The 15,605-nt window shown below is 45.8% G+C and overlaps 1 pseudogene across 1 annotated transcript in view; it reads left to right on the top strand.

Moving 5' to 3' along the window:
- Positions 1-4,112: 4,112 nt before the first annotated feature.
- Positions 4,113-15,605, top strand: part of LOC311137051 (transmembrane and coiled-coil domain protein 3-like) — a 50,194-nt pseudogene continuing 38,701 nt past the window's right edge. The window contains exon 1 of the transcript XR_014615445.1: positions 4,113-4,261. The product of XR_014615445.1 is annotated as a transmembrane and coiled-coil domain protein 3-like (transcript). The remainder of the gene's footprint in view (positions 4,262-15,605) is intronic.

Genomic DNA, 15,605 nt, shown 5'->3' with positions numbered 1-15,605 from the left:
GCACGCATGACTGTAAATCGCTTTGGATTAAAGCATCTGCTAAATGGCATTTATTATATATTATTATAAGGAGCCAGAGGCTGATTAAGATGGGCACCACCAGACCACCGTCCCAGCCATAGTCTTCCAGGTATCATATAGATATACTGTATCCCAGTTTGTCGCATCAGCCTCAATTTCTTTAACCAACAACTCTGGGAAACTAAGTGGTCTAGAGATGCTACAGTAAGGTTACTTTCAGATGTGGTCCTCTGTAGCTCAGCTGGTAGAGCACGGCGCTTGTAATGCCAAGGTAGTGGGTTCGATCCCCGGGACCACCCATACACAAACAAATGTATGCACGCATGACTGTAAGTCGCTTTGGATAAAAGCGTCTGCTAAATGGCATATTATTATTATAGTGATGGAACTTCAGGATTTTGGGCACTGGCCAGCTGGGCTAGTAGACCACAATGTGTACTAGCCCGGGTCCAAAATTGGTGCCGAAAAGTACTAACCTCAGGCTAGCGGGCTTAATTTCAATTTCTGCTTACTTCACCGTACCTGACAACTTCACCGTACCCAAGTTCCTTGGTGTCCACATCACCAACAAACAAACATGGTCCAAGCACACCAGGACAGTCGTGAAGAGGGCACGACAAAACCTATTCCCCCTAAGGAGACTGGGCATGGGTCCTCAGATCCTCAAAAGGTTCTACAGCTGCACCATCGAGAGCATCCTGACTGGTTGCATCACTGCCTGGTATGGCAACTGCTCGGCCTCCGACCGCAAGGCACTACAGAGGGTAGTGTGTACGGCCCAGTACGTCATCCAGGACCTCTATACCTGGCGGTGTCAGAGGAAGGCCCTAAAAAATTGTCAAAGACTCCAGCCACCCTAGTCATAGACTGTTCTCTCTGCTACCGCACGGCAAGCGGTACCGGAGCGCCAAGTCTAGGTCCAAGAGGCTTCTAAACAGCTTCTACCCCCCAAGCCATAAGATTCCTGAACATCTAATCAAATGGCTACCCAGACTATTTGCATTGCCCCCCACCCCTCTTTTACGCTGCTGCTACTCTCTGTTTATTATCTATGCATAGTCACTTTAATAACTCTACCTACATGTACATATTACCCCAATTACCTCGACTAACCGGTCCCCCCGCACATTGACTTGGTACCGGTACCCCCTGTATATAGCCTCGCTATTGTTATTTTTACTGCCTCTCTTTAATTATTTGTTACTTTTATTTTGTATTATTTTATATTGTATTTTTTTGTGATTCAAACTGCATTGTTGGTTAAGGGCTTGTAAGTAAGCATTTCACTGTAAGGTCTACACCTGTTGTATTCGGCGCATGTGACAAATACAATTTGATTTGATTTGTACTAAAGACAGTCAACCAATAAAAAATAAATAAATAGGGGTATACACTATTGGACTTATCATCAGCATGCGCTAGAGTGTCAGTTGGCTGGGATTGCAACATGTATACAGTTAATAAGCACATTTTTGAAAGGGGGAATCTCCAGAGGAGCACCATCCTGTCCGAGGGGAGCTTGGGGGCCAAATAAGTCAGTTCCCACTGACCCAATAATGGCACGACCTGGGGGCCTAGGAGGGCCAGGCAGCCCCTCAGTAAAGTAAGTAGTCTTTCACAAGTCTTGGCTTGTGTGAGCTGGGACAGCATCTCCTTAATTAACATTAAGAGTCTTTTGTCGCACCCATGATTAAAAACAATCCCTATCAAATCTGTCAGTTTGAGCTAGAAATATCTGTTTTGCATGGGCTGCATCTCAATCCACCTCATCCGCCGATGTCGGCCTTACGCATCTGCGGTTGAAAGTGGCAGAGCTACAGTGCTGTTTGTCAGACCAAGAGACATCCCGAAAATCTGTCTTCTCACAAAAACGTCTGTAGCATCCGAACAATTTGGCCTACTAACTATAGTAATATGACCCATATATCACTGATGCGACATGACCTGACGGCCAACAAGATTGTGTCCCTCCTCACCTGGGTCCTTACAAAAGTAAGCCTGTACTGTCCTCTCTGTGACTGATGTATAGTGCCCTGTCTTTTGGTTAATCATGTCACATGACCTGGATTTTAACCTTTATTTTAAGCCTTTTCCAGAAATTAGAATTAGACCAAAAATGAAAGCAATTGAATGAAGATGGTGCTGGACCATCTGACATACAAATAAAGGGGGACAGTTTGATGAAAAAGGTTTAAAGGTAGACTCAGCGATATGAAGAGATGCAGAAAGTAAACAGCTGAGTGGGTCAATTTCTGCAACTACTAACAAGGCTCAACTTCTCAGCTGTCTCAGTCCCTTATCTACCACGTTGTCCCTTATCTACAACTGTGTGAAGTGAACTTGTGCACATGCGCAGATACGGTGTGTGACTGTGTGAGTGCAAAGTCTTGCATCTCGCTCGTCGCAATATCTGTGGTGCTGCTCGTGCAACTTCGCTGAGTATACCTTTAAATAAAGGTTAAAATCCAGGTCATGTGACATGATTAACCAAAACACAGGGCCCTATACATGAGTCACAGAGTGCAGTACAGACTTACTTTTGTAAGTATTATTTGAGGACCCAGGTGAGAAGGGACACAATCTTGTTGGCCGTCAGGTCCTCTGCAGCCAGTTCCTGCACTCTCGTGGACACAGTGTTGTGGTAGAGCTTGAAGAACCTGTCAAGGTATTGTAATGTGTTGGGAAGCACTGCACCAACTTCACTGCTCACTGTGGCCTCCAGCCTTGCCCATGGCGCGCTGCAGCACTATCCACAGTTGCTTGGCCAGGTTGTCCGTCAGGCCCTGTACCTTGCTAAAGTAGTTTCGACTGACGTTCATGTTGTGCGTGTTCTTGCTCCACATGCAGTACTGATCGTACATGAGGTCATTCCATGAGCCCTCCAGGTTCCATCAGCTTGTGGTGGCTCTACAGCAGCTCTGCCACCATCTCAGGCACTGCACAGGAAGGAGAAATATTAATACACAAATACATTGTTACTGTACAGTGTCACATCAAATGCAATGCAAGCCAACAATAATAGTTCCCAATCAAGTGGCATGTAACTGGTGGAGCTGAAAATATATTCTTCAGGTTCTCCACGGCTGAGGCAAGCTGACGGTGTTGTATGATGCATCCCAGCATATTTGACGTCCTTCATGTTTGATTTGATGTATTAGGATCCCCATTAACTGACGCCAATGGCGATAGCTAGTCTTACTGGGGTCCGACACATAACAAAAAATACATTACAGACAAAAGACTTTACAATTGACATACATTTAAAAACATTAACATGTAGGGTGTGTGCATCTATCAGTTACACAGACATCTCAGTACATACACACAATTAGATCACATGGGGGAGAGGCGTTGTGCTTTGAGGTGTTGCTTTATTTGTTTTTTGAAACCAGCTTTGCTGATCACTTGCACTATATGAGATAGAATGGAGTTCCATGCACTCATGGCTCTGTATAATACTGTACGCTTCCTTGAATTTGTTCTGGACCTGGGGACTGTGAAAACACCCCTTGTGGCATGTCTGATTGGGTAAGTGTGTGTGTCAGTGCTGTGTGTAAGTTGACTATGCAAACAACACATGTTTCTTATAAAAACAAGAAGTGACGCCCTCTGATTACAATGCAGAGCAAGATGTGCCTCTCTGTTCCAGGCCAACTGCAGTTTATCTAGGTCTTTCTTTGCAACACTTGACCATATGACAATAATCAAGATAAGATAAAACTAGAGCCTGTAGGACTTTGTGGTGTGTGAGGTCAAAAAAACTAAGCATATCTTTATTCCGGGCAGACCTCTCCCCATCTTTACAACCATTGAATCTACTAAATAATATGACATCATATTTTAAGAAGATAAATTGTAGAAGTAGGCGGGGTTTAGGACTTTGTGGCTGTGGTAACTAGTTACGACCACTCGGAAGAGGCTAGGACTACGTGGAGGGGGGAACGATAGAGTTAACTCCTCATCCTCGTGCTCCGCAGACCTTAAAGAGTCGGAGTGCACATCCTTTTCTTGTATTTTAGTTGTTGGAAAGGAGAAACCAGAGTGGTCAGATCAGTGTGTGAAGGGTTGGTCGACATGGTGGGAGACTACAGATGATGAAACATTTGGAGAACGGAACACTACACCGACCACAGTTCCTAAAACGGACCGCAAGGCGAACACGGTGATTATGCCCAGCGCCGACTCAGCAGTGAGAAGTTTATCAGAAGTCGAAAAATACCTCAACAGCCGGAACGACATGGTAAATGACGACTTTTAAATTATTTTTCCTTTCTTCTACTTTACATAGAATATAGGCTACGCTGCTCAAACATTGGAGGCATTGGACTGTATTAGAGGCATTGAACTGTATCGTCATCATAATGCATCGAAATCCTCCATATGTGAACATCTGTTGTGTCCTACTTCTCGTTCAAATCTGATCATTCAATGGGTTATGGGCTATTCGATTATTGTCCTTAAAATGGTTTAGTTGCGTTTTATGTACGCTATTGCGCGCATGAATTGGTCAGTTTTATCAGTTTATTGAGGCTCTGCTCTATTATGTATGCTACACTGTGTACACTCTTGTTTGTGTTTCATAAACATTTTGAGGGGTGCTTGGAGGGGTTGACGTCATTTTCTTTTAAGCCATCTATTCTTTATAGCCTTGTTCATATTTTCAACTGATTTTAATAACACAATCATGCCATTAAGTATTGCCTAATATAAGTTTGGTTTATTATTTGAGCATTTCAAAAAACAAAATTGTATTTAATTGGGATTTCATTTTTTTAAACCATTTTTAAAAGTCTAAAGAACACAGTAGAATAGAAAGGGTTAGTAGCTCACCACGATAACCACTCACTTGGTTTTGGTCCAATATTATGTTCTCTTCCAAGTGTCCAAAGCAATGTTCTGTTCTGTTCTCTGTTCTCTCTTCTCTGTTATTTTCTCTTACTGTTGTTGTTGTTCCAACTGACAGCTGGATAGACCTGTTATGACTCAGATACATTTATAAAATATGGCTCACAGCGGGATACAGTTAGCTATTCCATGTTATTACAATGTTTCAGCTGGACAAGCATTATCGAAACCCCAAGGTACTATTGAATAACATGGACTTGTGCACATCATGTAAATGACTTGAGTATTGATAGTTTACCCCTTATTTCCAATTAGAGGATAAAACAACCTTATGTTTCGCCTATGATGGGGTTAGACAGTTTACAAGGATGTAAATATCACAGAGTGGCCCATTAAGGAAGTAATTGTGTCACTGTTGAAAAATGTCCCTAATACTAGTCCACCATACAAATTAAAAACAGAAATTGGTCTTCTCGTAGGCCTAATGACACACACACACAGAGAGAGTACTAGTACAGTGACACACACACATTGGAATGCCCGTTTCCTCGAGCCTGGAGCACGGTGTGTCCCGTGGTTGTGTTTGAACACTCAGTGAAAACCAAAAAAATCACTCAACTGTCAAAGAGAGAGAATGTTATTTCTCTTTCTCCTGGAGCTATCATGCCTGCAGGCCAAATAACCACAAACCTTTGAGGATTAGCCAGTTTGTCTGTTGACTGACTGTTTGACTGACTGATTATTTCCAGGCTGTATATCATGTTTGAACCTAAGGAGGATGTCATCTTGAGCCGGTTGTTAAAGTGTCAAGCACAAGTTACTTGATTACTGCACTCAATGCCTCACCTCTCCTTCACAATATATGAGTTATAGATTAACATCTACAAGGTTCTTCTTGTTAGTTTTGACATCACTCACCTCAATTCTACATATCTCAGAACCCACCTCTACAGTGCCTTCAGAAAGTATTCACTCCCCTTGACTTTTCTTTCCTCACATTTTGTTTTGTTATAGCCTGAATTTAAAATGGATGAAATTGAGATTTTTTTTGTCACTGGCCTAAACAGAATACCCCATAATGTGAAAGTGGAGTTATGTTTTTCGAAATTATTACAAATTCATAAAAAATGAAAAGCTGTCTTTAGTCAATAAGTATTCAGCCCCTTTGTTATGCCAAGCCTAAATAATTTCAGGAGTAAGAAATTGCTTAACAAGTCACATAATAAGTTGCATGGACTCACTCTGTGTACAATAATAGTGTTTAACATGATTTTTGAATGATTACCAATCTCTATACCCCACACATACAATGATCTGTAAGGTCCCTCAGTCTAGCAGTGAATTTCAAACACAGATTCAACCACAAAGACCAGTGAGGTGTTCCAATGCCTCGCAAAGAAGGGCACCTATTGGTAGATGGGTAAAAAAAACAAACATAGAATATCCCTTTGAGCATGGTGAAGTTATTAATTACACTTTGGATGGTGTATCAATACAACCAGTCACTACAAAGATACACGCGCCCCTCCTAACTCCGTTGCCGGAGAGGAAGGAAACCGCACAGGGATTTCACCATGAGGCCAATGGTGACTTTAAAACAGTTACAGAGTTTAATGGCTGTGATAGGAGAAAACTGAGGATGGATCAACAACATTGTAGTTACTGACTTAATTAACAGATTGAAAAGAAGGAAGCCTTTACAGAATAAAAATATTCTAAAAAATCTATCCTGTTTGCAACAAGGTACATTTTTGTCCTGAAAACAAAGTGTTATGTATGGGGAAAATCCAATGCAACACATTACTGAGTACCACTCTCCATATTTTCAGGTATTGTAGTGGCTGCATCATGTTATGGGTATGTTTGTAATCGTTAAGGACTGGGGAGTTTTTCAGAATAAAAAAGGAACGGAATGGAGTTAAGCACAGGCAAACTCCTAGAAGAAAATCTGGTTCAGTGTGCTTTCCATCAGACAATGGTAGATGAATTCACCTTTCAGCAGGACAATAACCTAAAAGACAAGGCCAAATCTACACTGGATTTGCCAAGAAGACAGTGAATGTTCTGGAGTGGCCGAGTTATAGTTTTGACTTAAATCTACTTGAAAATCTATGGCAAGAATTGAAAATGCTTGTCTAACAATGATCAACAACCAAGCTTCAAGAATTTAGAAAAGAATAATGGGCAAATGTTGCACAATCCAGGTGTGGAAAGCTCTTAGAGACCTACCCAGAAAGACTCACAGCTATAATCACTGCCAAAGGTGCTTCTACAAAGTATTTACTATTTCCACATTTGTTACGTTACAGCCTTATTCTAAAATGGATTAAATAGTTTTTTACACCCTCATCAATCTACACACAATACCCCATAATGACGAAGCAAAAACAGGTTTTTAGAAGATTTTGCAAATGTATTCAAATTAAAAAACTGAAATATTACATTTACATAAGTATTCATACCCTTTACTCAGTCCTTTGTTAAAGCACCTTTGGCAGCGATTACATCCCTCAAGTCTTCTTGGGTCTGACGCTACAAGCTTGGCACACATGTATTTGGGGAGTTTCTCCCATTCTTCTTTTCAGATCCTCTCAAGTTCTGTCAGGTTTGATGGGGAGGGTTGCTGCACAGCTATTCTCAGGTCTCTCCAGAGATGTTAGATCGGGTTCAAGTCCGGGCTCTGGCTGGGCCACTCAAGAACATTCAGAGACTTGTCCTGAAGCCACTCCTGCGTTGTCTTGGCTGTGTGCTTAGGGTCGTTGTCCTGTTGGATGGTGAACCTTTGCCCCAGTCAGACCAGAGAATCTTGTTTCTCATGGTCTGAGAGTCCATTAGGTGCCTTTTGGCAAACTCCAAGCGGGCTGTCATGTGCCTTTTACTGAGGAGTGGCTTCCGTCTGGCCACTCCACCATAAAGGCCTGATCCATTTTAGAATAAGGCTGTAATGTAACAAAATGTGGAAAAAGTGAAGGGGTCTGAATACTTTCCGAATACATTGTAAATGAGCTATTTCTGTATTTCAGAAATATCTCCAAATGCTTATTTTCTAAAACATGTTTTCACTTTGTCATTATGGGGTATTGTGTGAAGATGGGTAAGATATATATATATATTTTTATCCATTTTTAATTTTGGCTGTAACACAACAAAATGTGGAATAAATTAAGGATTATGAATACATTCTGAAGGCATTGTAACACCAATGTCCTTAATGCATTGCACTGGGATGCAATCAGATAGTCTAACTGTAGGCCTATATACTTTTTAGGCCAATTTATCTGCATTGATATACACGTTTTAATACATACTTATCTTTCATGTTCTTGCCAATCTGACAACTTTTAATCAGGGTGCAATACGGCTGAACATTGTGAAAGGTTTAGGCTTTAACTCACACTGTGGTTATGCCACTTGATAATGCACCTTGATAATCCCCCACTGATTTAAGAGTTTCACATTCACAAGCTGTCGGACCTTTTCATACTTCTTCCTTACACTGCATTGTGTAACATTTTAAAAGTTACAACTCTACTAGCAGTTATAATAATGCCACTGATTAAGAGGTTCACATTCGTAAGCTGTCTGACTGGTTCATCTTTCTTCATCTTACGTCCTTCATCTTACGTTACTTCTTTACCCTCCATTCATGCTTTCCTTACTTCTTTCTGCAGCTAATGAATTGACTGCACGAAACCTCCAATAATCAGGGTTACACAACACTTTATAATGCACTAGGCCTAGGCTATACCTCACTGGTCAAGGTTTGTCTGTCTGATTGGTTCTCTGACTGGTAATGCTTCTTCCTTACCCTGCATTCATGCTTTCCTTCTTTCCATTCCCCCCCCCCCTCCCCTTTCCTTCTTTTTGCAGATAATGACTGTGCACTTTTCCCTGAAACCCCATTGTGAACAAACTAGATGCATAAGGGGGATCAGGGCCCCTCTGTTATGCAACACTTCTCTAGCTGTGGCCCTAGTCTTGAACAGATTTAGGTCTACAGTACATACTAGGCTTGGGCGGTATACCGGGGTATTTGGAAATAGCCATGGGATGGTTTTTCAATACCATCAATACCGTTGAAACTATTCCTTTGAAGTTTTTCAATACATTTTTATATTTGTAGCAACTTTTGAAGTAAATACCTGCAGTTAACTTGTGCAATATGTTAGGAGATAAAGCAGATTGCGTTCTTCATCTCACCTGTCACATTATTTTACATGATGAAGCTAACCGTAGTTCCCCAGAACAGTTGAGCGAGTCACATGTTTGTTTGTAAATAGTACAACAGGAGAAAGTGGGAGCAGGTGAGTCCAGCTGTGTATTGACAGGGGTCACGTTTTATATTGAAAGTGTTTTTTTGCTTCAATAGAGTGATCAGGGGCGTGCAACTATAGTTTTCCTTCACAGAAAATACATTAATGCAACACATTCGGCAGAAAATAGCTTCATCGTCATCAGATGACAACAGAAGTGCAACGCTATTTGGCTGGCAGCCACACAAATAAATGAGCATCGTTTTTGTTGTTGTTGCAAAAACGAAGCATGGCCATCATATTTCTAATGTTTATCATAGAAAGAATGTAGCCAGCTACATTTCCTTATGTTTTGCTTAAAGTCAATCTTGCATTTTACCTGAGAAAAATAGGCTGGCTACTCCAAGAAAAGTACCAGAGAGAAGTAGCCACACATCAGTCAGAGTGCAGTCTGCTGATAGAATGCCCATTCGTGGAGAAGTAAACCTGAAGCACAAAATTAGTTTGATGCCGAGCAGACATTACAACAAGAAGCATTTTAGATCTGTGCAAGATTAACTTCAAACAAAACATTAGGAACTGTAGCTGGCTACATTCTTTCTATGATAAACTTTTAAAATATGATGGCCATGCATCGTTTTTGCAAAAAATACCTTGCTTTTTCAGTGTGAGCTCATTTATTTGTGTGGCTGCGTTTTGTCTTTTTTTCCTGCATGAAAAACAAAGAATTCTGCATTAACGCGACCCCTAAGTTTAGCTTGCTAGTTATATAAGTAAGTGGCTGAATGAATAAGGTGACGAGGCATCATATTGTGTTAGCTTTCTGCCGTGTTTGAGAAGTCAAAGCCTTTTGGATGAGTTATCTGTACAGCAGCCACCATCTTGATTTCCTTGCATACTTTTCTCCTCTCTGTTCTCGGCCCGTCTGCTCCTCCGTCATCTTCTCCTAGCAGAGCAGGTAGGCCCGTTCCCCTAGCAACTCCAGACTCCACACAGACACAGCGTGTACACAGTACTGTTCTTCCTTCAGACAAGCATGCATCAAAACTTTGTTCATTTGCACAATGTCTCTCGTTCACATTCGCTTGAACATGTCCATACTCTGCAAAAATGTGATTCGGTAGCGCCTACCTATATATGTATGACTTTATGAGCTGGATTGCCTGTCTTTGCAATTCGTTTATTTTCATTTGCACTCGTTAGCATATTTAGCTAGCAGCCTCCATGGAAATGTGCTATTACTTGTGCTAATCTTGTTAGCATTCTGGTAATCGACACCCAATGGGCTTCTTTGCGTTTTTTGGCACCCCCTTGTGTACTAAGCCTATAATACCATAAATCCCGGGATGAGAGAAGGACGGTATGACAATATAAAAAAATCTGGATACCGCCCAGCCCTAGTACATACCTTTCTCAGATGATTTATGTAGGTTACTTTGTACTGTAGCTATACTTACTTGAACTCAGATTTTTATGACGTTTTGTAGCATTCACTCACCATATTTTGATTATTTGACACTGTACACACGTAGGTTGAGAGTACCTCCTCTTCTTTCCTTAATCTGAGCGTCACACATACTTTACATGCATGTAAGCCTACATGTACATAAATCCTGTGGAAGCTCTTCGTCCCATGACATGCCCTGTTGACACATTTCTTGGAATAGACACTTGATCCTAATACAAATCTGATAGGATTAATATTCGTGCAGCAGATTGAAGTACTCCTCGTTTTGTGTTTTTCTTGTCTTTCAGGAATTCAATCAATGATCATCTGTCATTTCAAACACAAAGTCGTCAGTGTCTGTTCTCCATGTTAATCCTAGTACTTTCAATGGAGTTTGACTTTTCACTTCCGTTACTTTCCTTTTGTCCATTCAGTTTGCAGCTTGTGTGAATTTGTTTGCCATTTGCATAGTTTCATGCTTGTGCTGTCCATGCACACCTTAGCCATCGTGGTTTGATCAGAGGCTGTTTCTTTGTCCTCTGCGCCGCAGATGTCACGCCCTGGCTCTGGGGACTCTAGTATGTTGAGCCAGGGTGTGAGTTTTCATGTGTTTTCCATTCTAGTTTAGAATTTCTATGTTGGCCAGTGTGGTTCTCAATCAGAGGCAACGTGTATCAGCTGTTGCTTGTTGTCTCTGATTGAGAACCATACTTAAGCAGCCAGTTTTCCCACAGTGTTTGTGGGATCTTGTTCCAAGTAGGTTGTGTTTGATCCAAGGACGTCACGTTATCGTTTTGTTGTTTTGTTCGTGTGATCTTTATTTAATAAATATGTTCGCAAATAACGCTGCGCATTGGTCCTCTGTTCCTGACGATCGTGACAGAAGATCCCACCAAAACTGGACCAAGCAGCGTGTCCAGGAGCCATCGCCAGGGGAATCGCTAGCGGATCTCCGTGGCAACCTCGACTGGGTCAAGCCTAGTGAAGAGCGGAGAGGGTGGACTTGGGAGCAGTGGAGGAAGAGTCTCGACTGGGTCATGCCAAGTGAAGAGCAGAGAGGTTGGACATTGGAGCAGTGGAGGAAGAGTCTGGCGAGAGATAGGGAGGCTTGGTCCACGGGGAGGAGAGACACCCAGAAATTTTTTAGGGGGGGGCTCACGCCGTGGACGACTGGGCAGCAGGAGGGCGCGATAGATCGGTCCAGCGGGTTGGCAGAGGAGGCCGCCAGGTTAAGGGGGCCACTGGTCACTAAGGGGAAGGAAAGTGTAGAGGCACGGCGAGAGGTACTGGGGTGTGTTACCAGTCCGGTCCGGCCCGTTCCTGATCCCCGCGTAGGGCCAGTGGTGTGTGTCCCCAGTACGGTCCGGCCTGTTCCTGTCCCTCGCATCGAGCCTGTGGTGCGCGTCGCCAGCCCAGTCCGGCCTGTTCCTGCTCCCCGCATCGAGCCTGTGGTGCGCTTCGCCAGCCCGGTCCAGCCCGTTCCTGCTCCCCGCACCAAGTCAGTGGTGCGCTTCGTCAGCCCGGTCCGGCCCGTTCCTGCTCCCCTCACCAAGTCAGTGGTGCGCTTCGTCAGCCCGGTCCGGCCCGTTCCTGCTCCCCGCACCAAGTCAGTGGTGCGCTTCGTCAGCCCGGTCCGGCCCGCTCCTGCTCCCCACACCAAGTCAGTGGTGCGCTTCGTCAGCCCGGTCCGGCCCGCTCCTGCTCCCCGCACCAAGTCAGTGGTGCGTTTCGTCAGCCCGGTCCGGCCCGTTCCTGCTCCCCGCACCAAGTCAGTGGTGCGCTTCGTCAGCCCGGTCCGGCCCGCTCCTGCTCTCTGCACCAAGTCAGTGGTGCGCTTCGTCAGCCCGGTCCGGCCCGTTCCTGCTCCCCGCACCAAGCCTATGGTGCACGTCGCCAGCCCGGCTCGGCCTGTTCCTGCTCCCCACACCAAGCCAGTGGTGTGCGTCGTCGGTCCGGCACAGCCCGTGCCTGTTCCACCGGTGCCTGGTCCGGTACCGGTCAGCTGCTCCACGCCGGAGCTAGAGCAATCCGCTCCACCAGTGTGCAGTCCAGCTCTGGCCAGCGGGGCCAGACCGGACCAGGGGTACTTTGGGGGGTTAGAGAGGGAGTGGGGATCATGCCCGGAGCCGGATCCGCCGCCAAGGCGGAGTGCCCACCCGGTCCCTCCCTTGTGGTGTTTGGTTGGCGCGGTCGGAGTCCGCATCATTGGGGGGGGGGGGGGTACTGTCACGCCCTGGCTCTGGGGACTTTAGTATGTTGAGCCAGGGTGTGAGTTTTCATGTGTTTTCCATTCTAGTTTAGAATTTCTATGTTGGCCAGTGTGGTTCTCAATCAGAGGCAACGTGTATCAGCTGTTGCTTGTTGTCTCTGATTGAGAACCATACTTAAGCAGCCAGTTTTCCCACAGTGTTTGTGGGATCTTGTTCCAAGTAGGTTGTGTTTGATCCAAGGACGTCACGTTATCGTTTTGTTCGTGTGATCTTTATTTAATAAATATGTTCGCAAATAACGCTGCGCATTGGTCCTCTGTTCCTGATGATCGTGACAGCAGATAAGGTCATCAACATACAAGCATTCCATCAGTGACGTCACCATGTCTGTATAGACCCCATCCTACTTGTTCAGATTGTGGCTGCTAACAGGAATGGGCTTGCGGATGCTCTAAACGGAACCCTCATCATTCTAAGAGTGTACATCTTGATTTCTTCATTTAACATGGGGATGGCACTTGTCCATAAGAATCTCAATACATGTCTGTCCATTTAGTTTAGTGAGATTTGCAGAAATGATTTTGTGATGTCTGCCATTAGCGCTACTCTGTGCTGCCTGAACTTAATCAGGATACTCAACAGGTCAGGGTTTAGATTTGGTCCTGTTAGGAAGCAGTCATTTAACGAACGACTACACTACAAAAGTATGTAGACACCTGCTTGTCGAAAATCTCATTCCAAAATCCTGGGCATTAATATGGAGTTGGTCCTGCCTTTGCTGCTATAACAGCCTCCACTCTTCTGGGAAGGCTTTCCACTAGATGTTGGAACATTGCTGCGGGAACTTGCTTCCATTCAGCCGCAAGAGCATTAGTGAGGTCAGGCACTGATGTTGGGCGATTAGGCCTGGCTCGCAGTTGGCATTCCAATTCATCCCAAAGGTGTTCGATGGGGTTGAGGTCAGGTGTAAGGATTGGTGTGAGGTGTGACCCAGGTGCGGTCCAGGATATACAGTAGGCAGAGCTGGTGAAACAAGGATCTTTACTGGTGGTCCCGAAGCCAGAATACAAAATAACGGACTTATCACGATAAATGAAAGGCGGAGCAAATAAGTCTCCAAAAAACGTCTGACGAATAACGAAACAGGGGAACACTTCTCAAGTACCTGTACATAGGTCTCCAATCAGACACTGAGTAGTACTGCTGGACATAGAGAAACTAACAGAGAAAACTGAGCAAGGGAACACAGGGAAGTGAGGGCATAAATACATAGGTGAACAGGTAGACACAGGTGACACCAATAGGATACTGATTAGTCCAGTCTGTGAGTGAGGAGGTGCCTAAGGTTATCGGAGGATGACACCTAGTGGGTTGCTCTGGAACTGCAACACCCTCCTGTAACAGTGTCCCCCCACGACGAACGGCCCCAGCCGTTCACCTTGGCGCCTCCGGGTCCAGAATGGCCCTCCTGGGCCCCCAGGACTGCTCCTCCGGTCCATAACCCTCCCAGTCCACCAGAAATTGGAGACCCTTCCCCACCCACCGGCAGTCCAGTATCCGGTCCACAGTAAAAGCTGGCTGTCCTCCGACGAGGCGCAGTGGGGGAACAGGATTAGGAGGGGGAGCCAGGGGACAGGTGGCAACGGGCTTGAGGAGGGACACATGGAATGTGGGATGCACCCGCATGGTGGGGGGAAGTTGCAGGCGGTAGGCCACTGGGTTGACTCGCCGGACCACTCTGAATGGCCCGACGAACCGGGGGGACAGCTTCCAGGGCCACACCCTCTGTCCAGGGCGAAAAACAGGGGCCTGGGACGCCTGCGGTTGGCCTGATGTTGAGACCTGACCGAGGCCTGCTTAAGCGCTGCCCGTACCTGCCTCCAGGTGCGGCGACAGCGACTGATGTGGGCCTGGACCGACGGGACCGCCGCCTCCTCCTCTTGCTCAGGGAATAGGGGGGGTTGGTACACGTATTGGCATAGGAAGGGAGACAGGCCGGTGGACGAGCAGAGAAGGTTGTTGTGGGTGTACTCTGCCCACGCCAGTCGCTGACTCCACGTAGCTGGGTTGTTGGAGGCGTAGCACCTCAGCACACCCTCCAAATCCTGGTTGACGCTCTCCATCTGCCCGTTCGACTGGGGATGGAAACTGGAAGACAAGCTGACGGAGGTGCCGAGGCAGGTGGCGAACGCCTTCCAGAACCTGGAGGCGAACTGAGCGCCCCGATCTGACACCACATCTTGGGGAAGGCTGTGGACCCGGAAAACGTGCTGCACCACCAACTTCGCCGTCTCCCGGGCCGACGGGAGTTTGGGAAAGGGAATGAAGTGGGCAGCCTTCGAGAACCGGTCCACCACGACCAGGATGACTGTGTATCCATCAGAGGGGAGTAGGGCGGAAATTAAATCCAGCAAGATGTTTGACCAGTGGCACTTGGGGATAGGCAGGGGTCAGAGCAGCCCTGCCAAGGGCTGACATGAGCTCTTCGTGCCCACACACACCGGGCAAGCAGCCACAAAGGCGCGCGTATCCCCCTCAGCAGATGGCCACCAGAACCTCCTACGCAGGAACTCCAATGTCCTGGTGCCCCCCGGATGGCTGGTGAGGTCGGACGTGTGCGCCCACTGAAGCAGTCACGAGCGTGCAGCTTGGGTACGTACATCCTCCCCGATGGACCTCCGCCCAGATCGGGCTCCCGCCGTAGAGCTGCTCTGACCAGCCTATCGATTCCCCACGAAACTGGGGCAGCAATCAGGGCGTTGGGGACAATGGGGTCGTCCCTCTCCACCAGGTCCACGGGGTCGAACTGCTGGGAGAACGCGTCAAGCT

This window comes from Coregonus lavaretus (genome assembly GCF_964263955.1).
Source record: "Coregonus lavaretus genome assembly, chromosome: 11".
Taxonomy (NCBI): domain Eukaryota; kingdom Metazoa; phylum Chordata; class Actinopteri; order Salmoniformes; family Salmonidae; genus Coregonus; species Coregonus lavaretus.
Note: the sequence above shows the minus strand (reverse complement) of the source record. Positions and strands in the feature narration are given on the sequence as shown.